At 49.2% G+C, this 24,576-nt stretch overlaps 1 protein-coding gene across 3 annotated transcripts in view; it reads right to left on the bottom strand.

Annotated features, from left to right (window-relative positions):
* The window catches only part of XKR6 (XK related 6), a 204,047-nt gene that overhangs the window by 120,502 nt on the left and 58,969 nt on the right, over window positions 1–24,576 (bottom strand). The window contains exons 2-3 of one of the 3 annotated variants that reach the window (XR_012763274.1): window positions 24,351–24,466; window positions 16,950–21,219 (exon numbers count right to left, since the gene is read on the bottom strand). The exons of 1 other annotated variant lie outside the window; for it this stretch is intronic. The gene's annotated coding sequence lies outside the window, so the exon portion shown is untranslated. Of the gene's footprint in view, window positions 1–16,949; window positions 24,467–24,576 lie in introns of those variants that run through there. One more of the 3 variants, XR_012763273.1, reaches the window with a different exon arrangement.

Here is a 24,576-nt window from a genome sequence, read left to right as displayed (position 1 = left end):
GAAGACGACACTCAGAAATCTGTCTCTTAGGCACGGATGCAAAAGAGAAACACCTCACAGCGACTGTAGTAACAGTCCTAAATGACCTACAACTCCTGGTGAGGCCGCACCTCGAGTGCTGTGTTCAGTTTTGGGCCCCTCACCACAAGAAGGACATTGAGGGGCTGGAGTGTGTCCAGAGAAGGGCAGCAAGGCTGGTGAGGGGTCTAGAGAACAAGTCTGATGAGCAGCAGCTGAGGGAGCTGGGGCTGTTTAGTCGGGAGAAGAGGAGGCTGAGGGGGGACCTCATCGCTCTCTACAACTCTCTGAAAGGAGGGTGTAGTGAGGTGGGTGTTGGTCTCTTCTCCCAAGTAACAAGCGATAGGATGAGAGGCAATGGCCTCAAGTTTCATCAAGGGAGGTTTAGATTGGATATTAGGAAAAAATTCTTTCCTGAAAGAGTGGTCAGGCATTGGACCAGGCTGCCCAGGGAGGTGGTGGAGTCCCCATCCCTGGAATTGTTTAAAAAACGTGTAGATGTGGCACTTCAGGATCCGGTTTAGTAGGCATGGTGGTGATGAGTGGATGCTTGGACTTGAAGATCTTAGAGGTCTTTTCCAACCTGTGATTCTATGATTCTATGATTCGTTAATCACTACTATGGAATAAGCCTTATTCCAACGGAGGTGAAATTACCTAACTCACTGCAATGCACTGTCAAACAGGTTACCACTTGATTAAGGTCTAAAATGTGCATGAAGGATTTATTGAAATGGTCTCATTTGCTGCAGCGCAATTAATTAGAGATACATTCCCAGCCAGGTATATTTTTAATGTTATATCTTCAAAGAAGATAAGGAGAATGGAAGAAAAAAGGACAAGTTTAACCCATTTTAAATCAGGAAATTAAATGCATCAGTGAAACTCCTCTTTGCAGAGCACAGGGGTTCTGCTTTTCCTTTCTAAGAAAAACCCTTCGGAAGGCAGTTTTGCTGAATCTTGGATCTCCTCCATCAGTGAAGTGTAGCTGAAAGCAGCATTTGGACTGGAAGGAAGAAAGTAAACAAGAATACTTGAAGTAGCCTATTGAACAGAGACATGTCGACACCCCACCCTGACTAATTAGCAGGGCTCTACTTGCTATGTGCACTGCAGTAACTTCCCAATTAATTTATTCATATCTGCAAAGCCACTGAAAGAGGCGAAGCGTTAAATATAGATGCTAAATAAAAGGGAATAAATAGCAACCAACACTTAGCTCCCCAGGTTTTCAGGCCCCGTCAGCAGGGACATCCACTCACTGCCCAGAGCAGACTCCTTAAGACCTGTAAGTGCATCATTAATTTTTCAGTAGCATCTACCAGACCTAATGAAGACACAGTTATGCTACGCATGAGGACTTTGCCCAGAAGAGCTTTACAATCTCCAGCCTCGTGCTGGTTAGGGTCACTGCTGATCTGCATCCCAGCCATAGGATGGTCTGGCCGCAGACCAGTATCCACTTTGCAGCCCATTTTCATTTTCCCAAACTGGCTGCCCCTGCCAGGGCATGGACACAGGATGAATCAGACAGCCATCACCCATCCCACCTCTCCCAGTCCGGACTCTTCACTACATGGTTTTATTTTTGACTCTGCTTGCTGCCAATGAGTAAAGACAGTTGCAGCACCAGGAGCAAACTAGCGCCAGGGACCTTTCTACAGCCTTTCCTAATATAGCATGTCTCTGCTATTAAACTGTCTTGGCATCCAGAACAGGGTAGTCACATCCAAACCGTCTGTTGGGAATGGCCCCTGGTCCCACTGGGCATCCAAACAGGCAGTTTGGATGTGCCTAGCATTTCTTTGGGATGGCAATGCTAGTATAGACATGGTAAGGTCATGGTATATTCTCGGCTAGATCTCAACATACCTTGGATTATATCTAAAGATCCTGGTTGAAGTCAGGCACTGGTGACCAGCAGGACCCTGCAGAGCTACACTTCCTTGATGCAGGCTCTTTGCAAAAACTTGTTTCAACATCACAAAGTCCTTGTTCTGATCTCACTGGCAATTATTAAAGAGAAAAATTAATCCTGTCGTTGTGGGGAAAAGCTTGAACACAGGATTCAGGACCATCCCGATGGCTCTCAGCAGGCAAAATGGCCACCCCTACTGCGAGAACATTGGTGGAGATGTCCTCTCTCAGACTAATGTGGAGGTGCACCTCAGACTTGGATACCTCTTGCAAAGAGCATGCTGCCAGCCTTCATTTTTAAAACTAAGAGGGAATTTCAGCTTGAGCGCAGGGGTCTGCACTGGTTGAACCCCTACCAAGAAGACAGCAGCAGATAGTTTAAGACACCTTAAATTCAGACAGAAAAGTCACCTCATTCCCTTCTGTATGGCTACCTTCTACAGCAGCCCACAGTCACAGGCTGACCTCCAGAGAAGGTATCAGCTTCCCGAAATCCATCCCCAGAGCACCTCTCATGAAGGCCTATGGGTTTCTAAATTGGTCCATCCATCCCTCGCTCACATCACCCGCTGTTATTCCACCACATGTGATGATTAGGGGGGCAGCATCCAAAAAATACCATCTTTGCATGTCACCCCACGATCTGCAGGTGTTGAGGAGACAGGCTTATAATCTGTGCAGTCAGCTGGCATGTTCCCTTGGTTTAGGATGACATCAATTATCCCTATTTTTAGGCTTGAGAGTAAAGTCCTGTAGTCCACAACAGAGGCAAACAACTCCCAAAGAAAAGGTATTAACATATCTTTCTATTCCAGTCTTTGTTAAGCTCCATGAGGGATCCATCAAGAACCAGAAGCCTACCGATTTCCAAAGCCTGGAGCATTTCCAGGATTCAGTTCTGCTCCAACCCAGCTGTTTATTTCCTTCGTCTTTTTCTTTCCTTGTTCTCTGTTGTCCGCAGGAGTTCCTTTGCCTCAGAGTACCTCCTTCTACTTTGCTGAGCTTGTGCCATTATTATCCTCTCTGCAGAAATTCTTGTATAGGAAGTTTAAAACGTGTGATGCATTTCTTCATTTGTGGCTGCATCCCCATAGCCATTAGCAGCCAGAAAACACAACATCTTATTAGAATTTTCTCTTTGATTAAGCCCGTAAGCTACTCGCTTCCTTGCTGACCTGCCCCCAAGACTTGCCCCAAGACTCCTCATGCAGATCTGATTTTTCAAGTCATTCTAATTTATCTGTACTGGTGTTGTGGACCCTGTGCTGGACACCTCACGATAGAGACCACAGTGATGCACAAACAGGGACACCATCAAGTAGAGCGCGAGAACCTCTGAATGATGCTCTGGAATCTTAACGTCCTCCTTTTGGTAGAGGGCTACCAAGACACAAGATTTGGGAGTGTGGCAAGGCGGGTTATGTAATTAACTTCCTAAACTCGGGTGTCAATGTCACAAGGAGCTTTCTCGTGCCTTCACCTTTCCTCCGTGACATCATTTTGCCTTTCAAGGGCAAAAAGCGAACAAAAGAGACTTTTGAGCCATTCCAGCACCTGGCTGTCCTTGCTTTGTTTCCCAAGCCTGTGTGACAGGACAGCTCACAGCGGAAACAGAACAGCAGCCGGTACAAAGTCAGCACTTCAAGCGCTTTTGGACATCCACTCTCCAGCGTTGCGTAGTTTGGGGTACGGCAATAGGCCGTGAGAGCCCGGAGGCTCTGTTATTTCCAGTCTGAGCCAAGTTGTGAAGTAGGACAGGAAAGCAGGAAGGTCGGTGGATGGAAGTGGCCTGGGACACCTCAAGGTGGGATGAGTAACTCTCTGCAAGCCACTTTCTCTCTGCTAAATAGGTGTACAGATGTGTTCACTAGCAGAGACATAACCCAATGCATTTTCCTTCTCGGATTACACTCGACTGAATTCAGGAGAGCAGGTTTTAAGTAAAACAAGATTACAGGTTCTCCAGGCTGCAGGACAGCGGCTGCCCAGTATCCAGCTCTTGGGCTTTGCGACTCCACAGCCTCCAAGCACAGAAATGGCGAAGGGCTGCAGGGAATGGGTGGCACAAAACACAGCCCAGGGGCAAAAAATGTGAGTGCTTCATAAATACTTGTGGTAACTTCAAACAGGGAAGCGACGCTGAGATGGAGCACAAGTTTTGGGGATCACATCCATTTGAAATAGATCTTTTTATTAAAGAATAGACCAACATATCCTTGCGATGGGAAACAGTTTATTTCAAGTGAGGAAGAAAGCTTGATGTCACAGCAACGAGTACTGCGTAAGTAAGGAAGCAGAAGAGCACAGGTAGGGACAGCCCAGGAAAGCAGCTTTGCTGATGCCAGGGAATCGCCATGTGCAAGCCACCCATCAAAATACGTCACCCAAGACCCTCTTCATGCTTGGGCCACCACACCCGTCACGTGAATTTCAGTTCAGGTCCTCAAAGCTATTCAGGAGCCTACTTCCAAAGAGAGATGGCTGCCCAGCTGTGTCACCCTTCATGCTTGGATGTCCAATTCTGCAAGTTCGGAACAGTCTTCTCCCCCGTCTGCAGGCAGGACCTTCTCCTAGGAGATACCGTAACCGAAGAGCTTTCTCAAGAGGCTCAAGTGGTAAAGCATTACACCATTAAGACCCCTCCTGTAAGCACGGACAGTGGTTGCTATCACAGCTCTTCAGTCAGATTCACCTAAACCGAATGTGAATGTTTCCAGTGAAGACATCCGTCACCGAAAAAGTCTGTGGAGACCTGCCCAACACCGGGCCACCAGGGAGAGGCAGCACCGGGGGCGGATGAAGCCACACGTGAGGCTGCAGAGCTCCATGACATCTCCTGTATTACAGGACCCTGAACATGGATAATTCACCAAGTCACACTCAAGAGGGACAAGTGCTAACTCTTTCCCTCCTACCTCCAAAAACCTGTAGGAAGAGTTATTTAACCTCGCTATAAAAATAACACCCAGACTGCCCTGCTGTGCCAGACAGAGTACAAATATCTGACAGGCGATAGATCTTGTTCCCAAAAACGCAGCAGACTACTGGGCAGCTGAACGATGGATCCCTATGTCCCAGGACCCAGTGGAACATTTTATCCTCTATGCAATGCTGATTCTCCCAGCAACGTGGAAAAATGGTAATTCCTGCCCGCGAGCTAACCCAGCAGGAACTTCTGGTGCACGAGAGCATAATGCCCAGCCTGGATTTTTGCACTCAGACACGAATAGCCACATGCTGTACCCGAGCTTCACAAGTGACAGTTAAATGGAAAACTAATATTAAAAAAAAAAATGCAAAACAGCCCTTCTAGCAAAAGCAATTCCTGGTGTAGAAGGGAAGTGGAGGCCATGCTGTTGCTCAGCTGTCTCGGCACTCACAACTCCTTTAGAATTCAGAGCTGGTAGAAAAACAGACTCCCACTCGGGGCTTGCTTCCTTCACATCTCGCCCTCTCAGCGAGGCTCGGCGATGATTCCTGAGGCCCCAGTGGCTCTGCCCCATGCACACAGCTAACAGGTTGTGTGCGGTTCTCGTGGAATGCTTCTGCCTTTGCACCAAAAACCACGTTTCAGTGGTGGCACATCGCTCTGCCACCTAAATCAGACATGGGAGGTGCTTTGTGGATGGGGCTTCACCTAAGCAAGCAGATCTAATTCCCAGGAAGGCTCGCAGCCCACCAAACCGCTGGTGTCCATGTCCAAATCCCCTCCCCAGTCTCCCACTGCAGCTCACAGAGACATCTTCACACAGCCAGCGAAGGCTGCAGAGGATTCCTTCCCTGGAGCAGACTCCTACGTGTAGGCGTAGGGGTAGATGAACACAATCCCATCCTGGCTGGCTGAGTGCCTCTTTTCAATGCTTACTCGACCCCTAAACTCACACACAGCTTGATCTACAGGAGCTTTCCCCAGCTGATCCACTCCTCTGCCACAGCGATGTCTCATTCAGGACCACGGCAGTACCTGGGTTTGCAGCAAGGCAAACACGTGGCACGGCGGTTGTGAGGGCAGCTGGGGCTCTGTCACGCGTGATGGCGTTTCTTCACTGAAAACAAACATTTTGGTTAAGAAAAAGATGGGAATCAACACCTGAGCACAGCAGTTCCTCTTGCAGCAAAAGCAACGGCCTCAGCAAAGTTGGGAGCGAGTTCGTGCCGAGTTCCCACGGGGTTTCACCAAGTGATGGGTCTCAAATTGCATTAGCTAGTGATATTCTCCCTGGAGGCCTCAGAATCAGAAAATCCTGGGACTGAAGGGACCACAGGGACCAAAATCCACCCGGCAGCTCACTGACAGCTGGGCTTGCTCTGGCGTCGGCTCTGGCTGTGACACCTTCCAGGGAGAGCTGCTGGAGCCTGGGCTCCACGAGTGCCTGCTTGTGTCGATGCTCACAACTGCATTGCGATGAAGCACGTGGTTTCTTGGGCAACGCTGGAGAAAATCTCCATGCTGTTGTCTCACTCCAGAACACAAAAATGTGCTCGTGACGGGCTGCTGGCAAAATCTGAAGTCGCCTTGTCTGCCCGTCGCCTCCCATTCAACTGCAAGCTCTTACAGGGGCACAGTCTGTCATCTCCTGCAAGCTCAGCTGGAGACTGCTAAGTCCTAACATAATCCAACATCTAACAAAGGAATCGGAGATATTTCCAAGCTGTGAGCAGGACTTAGGAGCTGCTACTGCTCTCCTCCAAGAAGCTGATCATCCCAACTCATCGCTGCCAGGCAGAGAGGAGCCCGGCTGCCGCAGCTCGCCCTGCTCTTTGGAGTACCAGAAGCAGTCGAGGTTTACCACAGGCAGCGCAGTTGGGTTTGACGTACCATCTGGACAGCTCTTCTCTTGGCAGCGAGAGACCACGTTGGTTTTTTCACCAGTTCCAAGTCCCACATGCTCTCATGTCTTAATCTGCTTGACTAGAGCCGTGGGACTGCGAATCAAAGCAGCTGCACAAAATGACACTGGGAAGTTTTCCCCTCCACCACCCTGGCCGGTACTCGCTGTTAGTTTTCAGGTTGCCCAGAGAGGTGGGCGATGCCCCATCCCTGGTAACATTCAACACCAGGCTGGACAGGGCTCTGAGCAACCTGATGTGGTTGAAGATGTCCCAGCTCATGGCAAGAGGGGTGGGCTAGATGGGCTTTAAAGGTCCCTTCCCACCCAAAGCGTTCTGAGATTATATGATTCTGATTCTTTTATATGCCAGAAGCTTTCGAGAGTTTCACTGCAGGAATACATATTTCTTTATCACAGAATCACACAGAATCACAGAATGTTCGGGGTTGGAAGGGACCTCTGTGGGTCATCCAGTCCAACCCCCCTGCCCAAGCAGGGTCACCCAGAGCAGGCTGCACAGGACCTTGTCCAGGCAGATCTTGAATATCTCCAGAGAAGGAGACTCCACAGCCCCTCTGGGCAGCCTGTTCCAGTGCTCCGTCACCCTCAGAGGGAAGAAGTTCTTCCTCCTGTACAGGTGGAACTTCCCAGGCTTCAGTTTGTGCCCATTGCCCCTTGTCCTGTCGCTGGGCACCACTGGAAAGAGTCTGGCCCCATGCTCCTGACACCCACCCTGCAGATATTTAGAGGCATTTACAAAGTCCCCTCTCAGCCTTCTCTTCTTCAGGCTGAACAAGCCCAGCTCCCTCATCCTCTCCTCGTAGGAGAGATGCTCCAGTCCCCTCATCATCCTTGTAAGCCCTATTATTATTATTTTTAAAGGCAGCACACGGAAAGGCAAGCGCTGGGGAACGGCTGCCTAGACCAGGCTCTGGAAGTCCCCAGGCTGTGGCATGCACCACGAGAGGTGCTTCAGCTGGGGCCACGCAGCTCCGCGAGCTGCTCTAGACCCTTTGCAGCTCTTGGGCACAGCCAGGCGGGCTTTGAGCACGGTGTGTGTGGGATCCCTGCACACTGGGAAACCCCAGCTATCACCACGGCTAAGGAAGTCACACGAAGTGGATAGCTGCCGCTTTGTCAAGCTGGATCACAGCACTGGTGGCTTGCCGTAGTCCAGACAACTTCACAGCACCATCAGAAGGGAACACAGGTCTGGAGGCTATCTCAAAGCCCGGAAGGATTTTGCAGAGAGGAGCCTGCCTGTTTTTGAAGGGAGAGAAATCTTCCTGCCCACACACAAAGAAAAAGTGCTGCAGAACGCTTTGAAAGCTGTTAAACTTCCCTCCTGGGAATTTCTCCCTCAGTTTGAGTTTTTCCTTTTGAAAATAAAAAGCACATTTTTTTGTGGCCACGGAATCACACGACGGGACTGTTCACACATCAAAAGGTTTCAAAATCACTCAAAAAAGAAGGTTGATTTAATAATCACATTTCCAGTTTGCAAAGCAGCTCGTTAGGGTTGAAGGATGAAGAAAGGCTGAACACTTTACGCAGAGCAGACGACATCCGCAGGAGAACAAGCTTCATGCAGCAGAGGATGGGGTGGACATCTACCCCTGACTTTTTAACGTGAGCTGGGCTGTCCCACCTCTCCCTTTCACAACTCTGCAACACCACAACCAGCCTTACACAGCCAGAAACTCCAGCCCTGCACACACCAAACACCATCGCTGAGTACCATGCCTGCACCCAACATGAGAGCAGCTGCTCCCACTGCTGCTGCCCACCCTCCACAGGTCCTGCAGTCCTCCCCTTGCACAAGCAGCTCAAACCCTTCTCGGCAAACACTTTGTCACTTCCCTTGCCACAAAACCTGCTTGTCTCGAACCATTTACTCCATGCCATGAAGGATTATGTGAGAGTAGACTCATCTAGCTGAAAAAGACGCACCGCCTTTTTGAAGTGCAAGATTTTTCTGTAAACTTACCTTGGGCTCCTGGTGCTGTTAACTCAAGTGCTTCTTCACACAAATAATCTCTTTAGTCAAAAGTGAAGGTGTTTTTAAACTGATTTGACTGGCAGGGCTGAGGCTTGCAGAGGAACTGGGGGAAAATAGCCCATCGCTGTGACAAGTTCTGCTCTGGAACATGGAAAAGGGGAATGTCAACCCTACAGGGCCATTTCGCAATCCATCCTGCAAGTATTTCTCCCCCTCTGCTCAGCCCTGGAGAGGCCCCATCTGCAGTGCTGTGTCCAGTGCTGGGCTCCCCAGTTCAAGAAAGATGAGGAGCTACTGGACAGAGTCCAGCGGAGGGCTACGAGGATGAGGAGGGGACTGGAGCATCTCTCCTACGAGGAGAGGCTGAGGGAGCTGGGCTTGTTCAGCCTGGAGAAGAGAAGGCTGAGAGGGGACCTTAGAAATGCCTCTAAATATCTGCAGGGTGGGTGTCAGGAGGATGGGGCCAAACTCTTTTCAGTGGTGCCCAGCGACAGGACAAGGGGCAATGGGCACAAACTGAAGCAGAGGAAGTTCCAGCTGAACATGGGGAAGAACTTCTTCACTCTGAGGGTGACCGAGCCCTGGCCGAGGCTGCCCAGAGGGGCTGTGGAGTCTCCTTCTCTGGAGATATTCCAGACCCACCTGGACAAGGTCCTGTGCAGCCTGCTCTGGGTGACCCTGCTTTGGCAGGGGGGTTGGACTGGATGACCCACAGAGGGCCCTTCCCACCCCTATTATTCTGCGACTCTGTGATCTGCACTGTGCCCCAGCTGACAGTGGTGTTCAAGCCACAGGATGTTTCAGCTGGAGTAGATGACTGTTGTGGGTCCCTTCCAACTGGAAATATTCTAATGTAGAAATCCAGTTTCAGGTTATCTTGAACTGGATCAGAATTACCACACAGCTTGCTGAGTCAAAGCCCTGACCCACCACAAACATGCCCTGATGGCTTGAACTTATTAAAAGCCAGTACAGCTTCATGCCTGGTCCACTGTCCTCCCATGGACACGCAACGCTGACAAAACTACGGCACACTTGGCTAATCTGACAGGCCAAGGGCATGTTTACAGTGACCGCCATCTCTTGAGCTTGGCCAAGTAGAGAACAGCACCTCAAACTCAGATGACACCCAAAAGCTCTGCAGGAAAGCCAAGAGATATAAAGCTGACCAAGTGAGTTCAGTTTTGTCCCCTCCAGTAAGATGCTCCAGATCAGTTTCCCAGGACCCAAGTTCTACCACCGCCAAGGGGGAGGTAGCACGATGCACTTTTGGGCAGATTCCCACTGAACTGCACCAAGGTCTTTGGATGAGACACAACCTCAGAAGGTGCTCAGGATGCCTCCAAAAGCCACGTGCTGAACTGAACTTCTGGAGCTCTTGCACCTCCTGGGGATCGGTGTGCTCCAGCCTCTGCTTCTGCGATTCCTCCTGCAGCACTTTTGCAGACCTCCCTCTCCACCCGTTACAGCCAACGAGTTGAGGCACTACCTCTGGCAGAAGGACAGGTTACAGCACTGGGACGGTGACACTTTAAGCCACCACATCTGGATGCACCAGCTCTTGCCCGCAGGAGTCAAAGAAACCGGCGCCTGGATGAATAAGTCCCTTTTAATGAACATTTCCCAAATAATCAAATTATGTTCAGCACTGCAAGCTACCATTTTTATTGTACCTTGGATTTTCGTTCTCCAGAGCCACACATGAGGCACAAGACTGTACATAAGGAAAATAAATGTATTTATTTCAGCAGAATCAGTGGGGAAACAGCTTCAATCTTAGCACTACAACCTCACAGCATCCCTACCCTACTCTGTGTGTCCCTGTCTCATGCAGATCCAGCCTGAATCCCAATGTCCACACAGGCTTCTACGAATGCTGTGTTCCTCATCTAGGGTCTGGCATACGCTTGGAGAATTGCTGCAGACAGCAGGCTAGGCAGCACTAAATGGCACAGGAATCACAGAATCACAGAATGGTCGGGGTTGGAAGGGACCTCTGTGGGTCACCCAGTCCAACCCCCCTGCCCAAGCAGGGTCACCTACAGTAGGCTGCACAGGACCGCGTCCAGGCGGGTCTTGAATATCTCCAGAGAAGGAGACTCCACAACCTCCCTGGGCAACCTGCTCCAGTGCTCCATCACCCTTAGAGGGAAGAAGTTCTTCCTCCTGTTCAGCTGGAACTTCCTATGCTTCAGTTTGTGCCCACTGAAGGAGCTTACAGAGGGAAGACTGCTCCTTAAAAGCATGCGACTAACCACGAGAGTCATTGAGTTCAGAGAAGAGGCTGGTATTTAGGCTGCAGATGGAGAAAAATTATGTCAAGAGCACGGTTCAAACCACCGCTGTTTAAATAACCTCCTCCAGGCACCTACGGTAAATACAATGCCATAAAGAAGCCCTTCTGCTGCCCACGGGGAGACTCTGAAGTCGGTCTGATAGCGACTGGTCATCCGGACTCCTCTGCTCGTGCTTCTCGACCACCCTGCTCCTCTCGTAAGGGGAGATGCACAGAGGGAACAAAGCCTGGCTGGTACTCTTGGTCCAGAAACACGCTGCTGTAAACCCCAGACAGGATTCCTCGCCAGCTCAGTGATGCCATGAATCAAGGCTCAGGTTTTACACAAAACAGGCAATAACCTTTAAGAGGTGCTTAGCCCTGCCCTCCACCTGGTCCCTCTATTTCTTTTCCCAGTCCTCAGCAGAAGGAGCGACATCCTTGACCAGAAGCTCTGCAAGCAGACCTGGACGGATGCCCCGGCCCTCACAACGCACAGCTTCAGTCTCGTTAGCTCCAGAATATCATCATTATTTTAATTGGCCAAACTTGCGTGCCTGAAATACCTTGATTTGATTACGCTTGTTCCCACCGGCGCCAGACGCGGCAGCCTGGTTTAACAGGTACAGCGCTGAATTTACGGGCAGCCAACGCCAGCCTCAGCACCACGCAGCCTTTCTCACAGAATCACAGAATAGTAGGGGTTGGAAGGGACCTCTGTGGGTCATCTAGTCCAACCCACCTGCCCAAGTAGGGTCACCTACAGCAGGCAGCACAGGACCTTGTCCAGGCGGGTCTTGAATATCTCCAGAGAAGGAGACTCCACAACCTCCCTGGGCAGCCTGGGCCAGTGCTCCGTCACCCTCAGAGGGAAGAAGTTCTTCCTCATGTTCAGACGGAACTTCCTGTGCCTCAGTTTGTGCCCATTGCCCCTTGTCCTGTCACTGGGCACCACTACGGCCTCACTCGCTGGAGCTGTCTGAAGCTATTTCCCGTCGATCCCAAATTTCCCGTGGCCTGGAGTGATGCTGGAGAAGGGAGACGAGGGAAATCTTCAGGCTCCGAGTCATAAACACAGGCAGGTTATAAAGCACAGGTGACGAGGTGGCTGCATGCCTGCCCCGTCCTGGAGGTCCCCACCTTCACTAGAAACAGCCAGCGGGGATCTGGGAGACTCCCGAGCACACGACTTGCCGCCGCAACTCTTACCCACCTTGATCTTTGGGAGTCAGAGCACAAACTGAAGGGGACTGAACTGCCTGGTGCTACTGAACAAGCTCCCCGGCTGGCACACGACCCGCGTGTGCAGCACTCGGCTGGGTCCTCACGCTGGGAAACCTTAACGGTGCTGAGCTGCTGCCTAAGGGGGTTTAAGGGGGGTTTAAGGGGGAGTGTTAAGAGTCCACATGAGGTAAAATGTGGTTGAAAGGCCAGGAGCTTGGTCATAATGAAGGGACTGGAGCATCTCTCCTACGAGGAGAGGCTGAGGGCGCTGGGCTTGTTCAGCCTGGAGAAGAGAAGGCTGAGAGGGGACCTTAGAAATGCCTCTAAATATCTGCAGGGTGGGTGTCAGGAGGATGGGGCCAGACTCTTTGCAGTGGTGCCCAGTGACAGGACAAGGGGCAATGGGCACAAACTGAAGCCTGGGAAGTTCCAGCTGAACCCGAGGAAGAACTTCTTCCCTCTGAGGGTGATGGAGCCCTGGCCCAGGCTGCCCAGAGGGGCTGTGGAGTCTCCTTCTCTGGAGATATTCCAGCCCCGCCTGGACGCGGTGCTGTGCCCCCTGCTCTGGGTGACCCTGCTTCGGCAGGGGGTTGGACTGGATGACCCACAGAGGTCCCTTCTGGCCCCTAACATTCTGTGATTCTGTGATTCTGTAACTCATTATTTTGCATTTTTAAAACAGAAGAGCAAAAGGGACCTCTACACTCGCTTCTACAAATTACAGAGAGGGAGCACCCGCTCCTGGAGGGGCTGGTGCTGCAGACACATCCTTCGTTACCAGCCGGTGCCTAACGAGGTTTCAGCACCTCTCCAAAGAGCAGCAGTTATTACCAGGGCTCATCTGGGCGAATAATGATCGGGGCAGATATTGGACAACACTGCACTGCCCTGTAAAACTGCATCTGGATGAGCAAATGCCAGAGGCTGTTAGTGCTTGTACCCTAAAAATCACGGCAGAAGCCTCAGCTTAAAAAGGCCTTTACACAGGCAAAATTTTCAGCTTTTCTTCCCCGGGCAGACGACTGTGGGCAGTTCAATGCACAGAATGCGCTAGAGGGAAGACTGAGAACTCCCTCAGCAGCAACCAGCTTCACACCACTGAGCCTAAACCCAAATTTCTAAATCCGTGCTAAGGGATGGAAATGACAGCATCCCAGTTTTTGGAAACACCTTGGCTCCACTCTCTTCTGTAACTGAAGTAAACGCCATGGCCAGTGTCTACGTTAGGGCATATTATTCAGTTTTAATAGTTTCCAAACTGGTTATCTTTCTTTTCAATTGTAGCTCCACCTTTGGGATTAGTGATTTTATTTTATGATGGGATATTGAGAGTAGGCAGCCAGCCCCTCTTTTTTTTTTTTTCAATTCAGTATTCAGAAGGAATAGATTAAATCATTAAACACACACAAGCACAGGAAACACTGGAAACTCTTAGCCATTATCCTATGAAGAGAATGCCAATGCAAACACTGTAATAAAATATTCTTCACTGAAATCAACACTAATTTTCCGAGGCAATCAAATCCATCCCCGTGATCCCTCCTCCCAGGGAAAAAAGCCAGCGTGGCTAAATTCAGATCTGCGTGGCTCCATGCTTAAATTTGGCTCAGACACGCTGCAAGTCAATGGCTCCAGAAAAGTTTGCTAAGGAAAAATTCCCAACGGGTAACGTTTGCTCCAGGCACGTGGCACCTCTCCCGACACAGCAGCAAAGAGTACGACGCTGCATCCGTCTGAGGCTCCAGGAAGGCTGAAGCTTCAAGCTACAAACTACAAACTAGCTGAAGCCACCTTGACCACTATTTGGAGATGGCTGTGTGTTGTCCAACGGGCCAGTCTCCAAAAAGAGCTCAGCCACGAGGAGCATCGCCAAGTGCTGATGCTCCACCAGCAGCCCAGAAACAGCACCAAGTCTTTCACAACGTAGTCAACCCATGGAGGGGAAGAAGGATGTGCTGTTGGAAAGGGCTAGAGCAGGTCTGATCAATAACTGGGCCAGCATCAGAGGAGCAGGAGGAGAGGACACGTGTCATAAAATCAGAGGATGGTTTGGGTGGGAAGGGACCTTTGAAGGTCACCTAGTCCACCCCCCCTGTGACAAGCAGGGACATTTTCAACCAGCTTAGGTTGCTCAGAGCCCCGTTCAACCTGGGCTTGAATATTTCCAGGGATGGGGCAACTCCCACCTCTCTGGGTAACCTGTTCCAGAAGTGTTCCACAGCTATCTGCAGCTTCTGATTTGCCCGTGCCAAGGGCTGTGCTCATTTTTCACGCAACACCCACTCCTGTTTCAAGCAGAATGTTGGAACCTCTCTTTCATCAAATCACAGAATGGTTTGGGTTGGAAGCAACCTTAAAGATCATCTAGTTCCAACCCCCCTGCCATCAGCAGGGACACCTTCCCTGGGTGCTCAAAGCCCCGTCCAACCTGGCCTTGAACACTGCCAGGGAGGGGGCAGCCACAGCTTCTCTGGACAACCTGGGCCAGGGCCTCACCACCCTCAGAGTGAAGAATTTCTTCCTTATATCGAGTCTCAATCAAACCTCTTCCAGTTTATAACTATTATGCCTTGTCCTATCGCAACAGGCCCTACTAAAATTTGTCCCCACTCTTTGATGGCCCCTAAATCTTCTCAGGTAGGACAGTAAATAAATGTTCCATCCAGGTACACAGTGCATGCATACCTCCCACAATTTCTTTAAGGATCTTGCAGCATGCTGCAGATAGTGGATTTTAACACTAACACCTGAGAAATACTTAAATGTTCCTCCCTACTCTATGAAGAGTTACCCAAACAAACCCACTACAAACAAACACACACAAGACTTCTCTCTCTCAGACATGACTGGATAAAATTTTAATCAATTCGGCCGCAAAACCATGGTTCGGATCATAATGATCTTATCAGGTCTGAAGAGGACCAGTAGCCATGAAGGCAGGTGGGTCCACAACACAACCTGCCAGTGTAGGTGTTGCAGGACAGACACTACCAGGATCCATTCTCCAGTCATGGTACGAACAGGCACAGCCACATCCTACTGCTAAATGCCTTCCCTCCAAAAGAAAGTACTTGCATCTAAAACACCTTTTGGGAATGATTCCTGGAGTAGGCCAACTCTTGACCCAGAACCATGAACCATCTGGGTCAGCGCTAGCTGGCCCAGGCATCAGAGCTTACACTCAACTTTATGCAGACAAAAAACCCCCGAAGTCCAAGTGCTGTGTTCTCTATGTTCTCTAAGGTGACCTTGGCTTCACATGCTAATACATCCTCCAGCAATTTAGAGGTCAAATGCAGAACTCTCATCCTTGTAAGATTAATTTCTGCTCAACGTCACCCAAGACACAAAACTCTTAGTGTTTCTTATGTTCTCTGGAAGATGCCAGAAATGCTACTTTTCTCTTCACATGATAACACAGGGTTCAGTGTGTTTCATTCTGAGACCAAAACCCAGCTTACTAGAAGTTCAGCAAACCTGAAAGGACTTGCAAAAGTAATGATTATGAGAAGCAATCCCTCACACATTCACCGGCAAGACAGAAAGATGTACCAGGCAAGGAACAACCTTTGCAATGGGACTTGCTCCCTCACTCTTTCCAGCCACCTTGAACGCACTTTTTGCTGGTGGCAGAGCAGCTTTGGAGTGCGGCAGGTTTTAACCAAAATGTTCAGCAGCATGGGACACCCAGGGAAGAGACCAAGGATCAAGCTGGGTGAAATCCTGCCTCTTCTGAGGTCACAGAGATCTTCATTTTTGGATGGCGAGACACGACACTCTACTGGATTGCCCTCTACATGGCTCTAACCTACTGAGGACTGCCCTGCCCCATAGGTTCGTACCTACAGTATGTGGTATGCATGGCCTCATGCCCAACAGCTCCAAAACCATGGAACCTCAGCTCTGCTCCACTGCATGGACGCACCAGCCCCATCAGACCAGCACAGGAGCCCCTTTACCGCATTTCCAACGCACCCCCTCTGTTTACAGCTGGACACCCCAAACTCCCGCAGAGCAGCGGTGGGTGATGGTCTCCTGGCCGGGAGGCGAAAGCTGCGTCACCAGGCTCGAAACCAGCCCAGCACCTCCCGTAAATCCTTCCCCGTGACGGAGGCTGAATCATTTCTCCTCTCTGTATCCATGGCACGGGATCAATGAACTTTTGCTACAGCTCCTCCCGAGGATCACTTCAGAGGGGTAACAGTTAAACTCCTTCATAGGAAGTGGCTTTAAAAATGCCCTGCTCTGCTCTGCGTAAGATGAGGGAGTTTGCCACGGAGAAGGGGAAAATTCAAGCATGTTCAGCATCTTATGGATTAATCCTAGGCCTAGAGCCAGGATAATTACTGCCAGAAGGAATAAAAGTAACATAAATATAGGTTAACGCACAAAGGATCCAGTTTGCAAGGTTTTCTACATCACCAGCTCAAAAGTGGATTTGTAAATTTAATTACAGAAAGATTACAGAAGCAGGTAATACACAATGGGTCGTAAAAATAATTTTACTATAGTGATGAGATCAAAACAAAACAAAACAAAAAAGGCAAACACTTTAAATTAAGTGGGGCAGCCAACAGATGTCTTGAAGACCTTCTGCAGGATTCCAACCCAACTGCTCATCGGGGATGCGCACGTGGCATCCGGCTAAAGCAGCATCTGCCACGATCTTCCAGAAATGCCATTTCCAAGGGAGAAGAGGCAAGTCACTCTGACAGCCTTGCAACCTTCCAGCGCTGATTTACCTAAAAGCATCTTCATTTTTACACAGAAGGTCTTCCTGGTGGCAGGAGCACGCAATGGTCTGGTCAAAGCTACGTCAGGATGGAAAAGGAGACTTCCAAACCCACCTTATCTGCATGGGTGATGTGAAATCCCTGAATAAGCTCCTTCCCGTCAGGATTGATGGCATTTATCTGCCAAAAACCGCTCTGAGGGAGGAGGACGGTTCATTAAATGGCATCGGGAGGGATTTGGGTCCTACCCCACAACTGCGCTGGGCGAGCTGTTGCCAGTGAAGAAACTGGCAAGCAACTCTGCTCAGAAAAGCAAGAATATTCTCTGCCGTCTGGGCTGCAAGAGTGCATCCTTCACACTGCAAAAACTCTCTGAAATGCACGTATTTTTCCAGGTGTTTACACACACAGTCTACCTGGACTTTAGTAAGGCCTTTGACACTGTTCCCCACAGCATCCTCCTGGAGAAACGAGCTGCCCATGGTTTGGATGGGTGTGCCCTTCACTGGATAAAGAACTGTCTGAATGGCCTAGCCCAGAGAGTGGTGGTGAATGGAGTTACATCCAGCTGGTGGCTGGTCACAAGTGGTGTCCCCCAGGGCTCAGTTTTGGGTCCGGTCTTGTTTAACATCTTTATCGATGATCTGGATGAGGGGATTGAGTGCTCCCTCAGTAAACTGCAGATGACACCAAGTTGGGCAGGAGTGTCGATCTGCTTGAGGGTAGCAAGGTTCTGCAGAGGGATCTGGACAGGCTGGATCGATGGGCAGAGGCCAACTGTATGAGGTTCAGCAAGGCCAAGTGCCGGGTCCTGCACTTGGGTCACAACAACCCCATGCAACGCTACAGGCTTGGGGAGGAGTGGCTGGAGAGCTGCCTGGCGGAAAAGGACCTTGGGGTGCTGGCTGACAGCCAGCTGAACAGGAGCCAGCAATGTGCCCAGGTGGCCAAGAAGGCCAACGGCATCCTGGCTTGTACCAGCAATGGTGTGACCAGCAGGAGTAGGGAGGAGATCGTACTGGGCACTGGTGAGGCCGCACCTCAAGTGTTGTGTTCAGCTTTGGGCCCCTCACTCCAAAAAGGACATTGAGGGGCTGGAGCGTGTCCAGAGAAGGGCAGCGAGGCTGGTGAGGGGTCTGGAGAACAAGTCTGATGAGGAGCAGCTGAAGGAACTGGGGCTGTTTACTGTGGAGAAGAGGAGGTTGAGGGGGGACCTTATCGCTCTCTACAACTGCCTGACAGGAGGTAGTAGGGAGGCAGGTGTTGGTCTCTTCTCCCAGGTAACCAGCGATACGACGAGAGGCAATGGCCTCAAGTTGCATCACGGGAGGTTTAGATTGGATATTAGGAAAAAATTCTTTCCTGAAAGGGTGGTCAGACATTGGGCCAGGTTTCCCAGGGCAGTGGTGGAGTCCCCATCCCTGGAGGTGTTTTAAAAAACGTGTAGATGTGGCACTTCAGGACATGGTTTAGTAGGCATGGTGGTGTTGGGTGGATGGTTGGACTTCATGATCTTAGAGGTCTTTTCCAACCTATGATTCTACGATTCTGCTTCACTGTAATATAGTTAATCCTGTAGACGATCTGAAAACAAAAATCCATCTCTGTGTACACAGCGTAATATTTAGGTTATCTATTGTATTCATCCTTTATCATCCTTCTGCTTGCTCTCTCTCCCTTCTAGCAATGCTGTAGGATTTTTTCCTTGCGGTGCTGTCTGCACTTTTTAAGAAAACTGAAATAATACCACAAGGTGTGAATCAAGAGTGAAGGCACAGGGCAGCAACAGAGACAGGGGTTCAATTCTGGCATTTCTCGGGCTTACCACTGTAGTACGGATACCCTTGGCAATTTGAAATTTTAACTCTTAACCTATAAAACACATTTTTTGGTGTATAAACTGTATTTGTGACCTATCTAGTACTTTCTACTCAAGAAGGGAGTTCCTGAAACATCCCTGGGACTGATCTGGGTGCTAACCTAACACGGCTCTGAACAAGCTTTTGTCAGTCCAGCAAAACACGCTGTCATTTTTAAGTGCATCGCTTGCCTACTTAAAATAGATCATGTGCTTCAATGCTCCGCTGGTCTGCTACCGCCATGCCCGGTGCGTGTAAGGAGAAAACGTTCCGAGCGTGCTGCCAACACCGAATGCCTGTAAAAAGGCACTTCAAAGGATCACAGACAAGCGTTTTTTTAAGCCTGGAAATACATGTTTATTAGAAAGAAAATTTATGGTTTTACAAACTCCTCATGCATAAAACACAGTGTGTTAAAAAAAAACCTCAAGACTGACCATTGAAACCTTCCACTTTGCTGGAAAACAGTAACCTGACCCTCCTCTTTGCCTCGATTCGCAATATTTCTGCACACACGGCTCTTTTAATCTTGTTTCGCGCCGGTTGTTTTCGTGCACTACGATCCACACCGGACCCTACAAGCCCTTTTGTATGTAAATATAAAGAAGACCTACACACAAGTCATGCACAGTTGTTTGCAAGACTGGGGTTCAAATCTATATAGCTTGGCTAAGTGTGCAGCGAGCATATAGAATAGGAAGAGCGCGATAATGATCCATCTGCCTTTGAAAGCCACGTACCACGCAGCAGCGACATTATGTATACGGCGCAGGATGAAATGGGATGCGGTAATGGAAATGCAAATTGAATCTCAGCACCAAGTAAGCACCTCTAAATCAGAGGCTACGCCACACGACTGCTTCGCAGAAGTCGTAAGGAGCCCAGTCCCCCGAGACGTGTAAAACTGGATTAGACATGAACTTCAAAACCAGTACGATGCGGAATAATCCTATGCTGGCAGAAAGGGATCAAAGCTAATTTCTCTAACTCGCTTAATCTTCTGTGGAGATTGCTGAACTCTGGATACACACCAGGCTATAAGTGAAAAACCTCTCTCTTTCGTAAGGTTCAGCAGTGGCTAACTGAAAACAGAGCAAGCTAAATATCCCAGGGAGCGGAATTGTTTTTAACGGGCTTTTATAAAGGAATCCTATGGCTGGGGACAGCAGGTCTGCAGCGAAGGAAAAGCACCATCACACAGGTCTGTTCGCTTGGTTACTCACAGGATGTCATCATCCGAATTGCATCATGGCTGATCTCAGTGCAGAAATCCCAGGATGCTTTTATTTTTACATACATATATACATATATATATTAATTTCTATTTTTTTTCCCTGGCCTGGCTCATGCAACCCCCGAAACACAGCTCATGACAACTCTCACGTCGTCCTGGCAGAGCGCTGCGAGCGCTCAGGCAGAGGATTTAGCGCTCTGCTGAACAGGGACAGACCTGAGCGCAGGAGGAAATTAAAAGCACGCTTCGGTTCTCCGGCCGAGGGGTGAAATCCCGGCGATACCGAAGCCAGCAGCAAAGCTCCCCGCTGTGCTGTGTGGTCTTCGGGACCTCATCTGAGGCTTCGCAACCTTTAGCCGGGTGAGATCGCGCCGTTCCAGCAGATGCTGCTTCAGCCTCGCCTGCTAAGCACGGGAGAGAGATTTCCCTCTCCCACGTCGTTCACATCATAGCAGAAATCTCGCTAAACCTCGGGCTAAGGTGAGCTCCAGCTGACGCAGCACTGCTGGTGAAGTAAATCCCCGATATTCCCGTTTCTTTCGTGGAAATCGGTTTCTTTGCTAAAAGAAGCTGCCTTTGGTCCATGTGTGTATCATGGATTTCATCGCACTTCTGGTACCAATCACGTTTGAAAGACTCACAGAATCACAGAATCACAGAATGTTTGGGGCTGGCAGGGACCTCTGTGGGTCACCCAGCCCAACCCCCTGCCGAAGCAGGGTCACCCAGAGCAGGCTGCACAGCACCGCATCCAGGCAGGGTTTGAATATCTCCAGAGAAGGAGACTCCACAGCCTCCCTGGGCAGCCCATTCCAGGGCTCCGTCACCCTCAGAGTGAAGAAGTTCTTCGTCATGTTCAGATGGAAGCTTTCCCCTTGCTGCCACCGACCTCTGTGGCAGCTCTTTTTCTGCCCCGAGATGCTTTCCTTTGCTCTGTGTGCACACAGAGCTGTATGTGGTTAGATATGTAGACACACCTCACCTGGATCTGATGTGCTGACTTCTAATTACAGCAGCTTAAAAAAAACCCCAACCTAACAACAAAAACATCCACTCCTTCCCAGCATTAACTGAAACACATTGATCCAAGCACTGGAACATCTCACCACCCATAAAAACCTTTCAGACCTAAAAAAAAAGAAAAGAAAAGAAAAGAATTAAATAAATAGCAACGTTCAAACATTAACTAATCCATTATAAATAAAGCTGAAATGGTGAAATGAAAATTAAAGTAATGCTTTAGACCTACAGGAACAGAACTATTTCACAAAAATCTGCTTCTAAGTATAAGAGGAATTTTTTTTCCAGTTGGTGCACTCTCACGTTCCCATTTATTGGAGGAAAAAATTTAGCAGAACTGGAGGAACACAGTATTTTCTTGACAAAATAAAACGTGGGGAATTCTTGGCATCCCAACAATCCGTGTAGGGGTTTGGCTTTATATTTAGACCCACTATTTCTTTTTATACAACCAAGAAGAGATGAGTTTCAGACCTGTCACAGCAAGAAGTGCGACTGTAAGGGGCAGGTCCCTCTGGAAGCTGAGCTTATCTGTGCCCAGAACTGATTTATCTTTTGGGGCTTGGTGAGCAGCAGCTCGGGGAATCCAGACCCCGTCACGTGTGGCATCCCGGTGGTACAGACCTCCTCCCTCTACAGCGTACAGCATTTAATCAAGAAGACTCATAAGCCACAGAGAGAGAAGGCACCGATAAAAGTCTTCCCAGTAATTTCAGTGAAGAGAGGATTTTGCCCTAAAAAAGGATTTTATTTTTTTTCCCTTTTCCCCCTCTGTAAGGCTATTGGAACAGGGGTTCCTGGAAGACTGGAAACGGCACCTTGAACCATCCAGCCGGTTTCAAGCACGCTCTGCTCGCCGCCACTCCAGCTGACGGCAGCAATGCCACACGGTACGACCGCAGCCTCGCAGGGCTCTCACCCCGAACAGGGTGTGCTCCTGCCATCGGCACGTAAAGCTTTCCATAGGGCTCCCCGCCCCTGGAGAGCCCAAGCTGTTGAAGGATGTCTGCAACCACGGCTTTCGTGGAGAAGAAAAGAATTAAATTTTGTCCCAAAGAAAAAAATGAAATCCCTCATTGCGACTGGCAAAGGTCTCCCTTGGCAAAGGCAGGATGCCAGCCGACGGCTTTGATTAAAGTTAAGTATCGCCACACATCCCCCTGCTAGGACTGCTGGCCACACAGCTCAGACCCAGGACAAGGTGTTGCATGAGAATCACCGTCCCAGCTGCCCTGCTGCGTGGCCAACACCGTCCTGCTGCAGCACGGGCAGTTTCGCAGCTCTCAGTGGGATATCGCAGCGTACGCACCCAGAAAGAAATTCTAAAGGCACCCGAGGATGGTCAGGGATCAGCTCCTGCTGATGGGGTGGCACAGTTCATCCCACCAAATGACAGTTGTCGTAGAATCAGAGAATCGTTGAGGTTGGAAAAGACCTTTCAGATCATCGAGTCCAGCCGTTAACCCAACACCGCCAAGTCCACCACTAAACCACGTCCCTAAGCGCCACATCTCCACGTTTTTCAAATACCTCCAGGGATGGGGACTCCACTACATCCCTGGGCACCCTGTTCCAGCGCTTGATAACCCTGTTGGTGAAGAAATTTTTTGTAATATCCTATCTAAACCTCTCCTGGTGCAACTTGAGGCCGTTTCCTCTCATCCTATCACTTGTTACTTGGGAGAAGAGACCGACACTCCCCTCACTACAACCTCCTCTCAGGCAGCTGCAGAGGGGTGGGCATCCAGTCAAAGCTGGAGCCAACGGAGGGGTGGGAACGCCAGGAGAGGACAAATTGTGGTGTCAGCACTGGCGACTGAGACAGAGCCAAGTCAAGTAGCTCAGACCGGACACCTAACTTTTAGATAAATGAAGTCAGCTGGAAAAAAATAAATCCCAGCAGGGTAAAGTCACCATCTGAAGCCTTTAAAAAAATATATATAGTACAGGTAGGTGCAAACAGATTAGTAACTATATCTTCTACTGGGACAGGAATGGGGATATCCAGTGTGGGATGGGACATCCTTCCACACGGTAAGTGCACCATCAGTTGTGCTGGTAAAAGGATACCTCTAACTAATAAACCCAGAACTACTCCAAAAGAAAGAGCCTACTGTGAAGTTCTTACACTATCACCTAAAAAATATCCTGGTAGATAAAAGGCACAAAAAAATTCAGTACAAAAAGGCTAGATCACATCAAATAACAAATAGCCGTAAGTGGACACATCATATCATATACATATCTTTCCTCTGTTAAATATGAATTTAAATGGACACATTTACAAAGACATACCCTTAAAATATGGCTAACTACTTTTTGTTAGAAGAGAGCATCTCCCGTTAGTGAGTAAGCAAGGAACAGCTACAGAGGAGAGCAGAACGAGGCATTTCATGCAAAGAGCAGTGCAAGAACAAGAAAAATCTATGGTACAGCAACCTGATACATACAGCTTTCTGGTACGGACAATGAAATTCTCACCTGTGTATACTCACAGGCATTCAGTGCTGCTCTTCTAAACTCACTCCTTTTTACAGGGCTTTTTTTTTTTTTATAATCCTGAATTGCAAGCTACCTAATGGGATATACTGCTGTCCTCCAGAATCGTAAGATTTTTCAATTTGAAGAGATTACTCTAGCGAGCGTTGAGTAATGCTATGCTAAAACGTACGCTCAGCCTGTTATTTAGCTGCAACTCCAACCAGACAGCGTTAGCTGCACGCGTCTCTCACCTCAGAGTGTGAAGGAAGCTCTTTCAAAAGCTTCACGCACACCCCCTAAATATATCTTGTGCCAAAGCACAGCAAATACTCTCTGTCACAAACCAATTTTTTTTTTTTTTGGCTTCCTTCTTAAGCTCCAGCTTCAAGGAGTGCTTGGGTGTGCTCTCAGACGCACTCAGCTATGAAGTGAAATCTCAACCTGAGCACGTGCCTGCGTTGTCTCCTCCACTGTTGTTCGTTTACAGACAAATTTGCTACATGTGCCAGTTGTCTGTCTACACAAAACTTCAGATCCTTCTTACTCAGGCGGGTTTTTGCTTGGTAAAATGCTGCCTAACCTCCCCTCTGCTCCCAAAGCACTGGCTTTTGGGGGAGTTACAGGATACCCAGGACTCTACGCAAAAGCAAATCCCGCAGAAAAGTGAAGAGAAGCTGCGTGAAGAAGCAGCAGCTGTGTCCGAAGACCAAGAAACAGAAGAAGGACAGCACAACGAAAGCCTTTCTTTTCCTCATTACCATTTTGTTGGGAGTTTTTCAGCACGGCGATCTCCTACGGCACCTTCTATGATGGAATCAGATGATGTCAAAACCACCCCAGCTCAGCCTTAACGCTTCACGTCTTTTCGCTTAAGCTAAAAACAAAGATACACACGGATGGTTATGAAATGGCAGACACAAGAAACTGAAAATCAGGCTTTTTTTTCAGGATTCTGGATTATTATCAATTGTAAAAAAAAAAAAA

The sequence above is a fragment of the Opisthocomus hoazin genome, chromosome 2 (assembly GCF_030867145.1).
Source record: "Opisthocomus hoazin isolate bOpiHoa1 chromosome 2, bOpiHoa1.hap1, whole genome shotgun sequence".
Taxonomy (NCBI): domain Eukaryota; kingdom Metazoa; phylum Chordata; class Aves; order Opisthocomiformes; family Opisthocomidae; genus Opisthocomus; species Opisthocomus hoazin.
The sequence above is the reverse complement of the archived record's forward strand: the minus strand, read 5'-3'. Positions and strand labels throughout refer to the sequence as shown.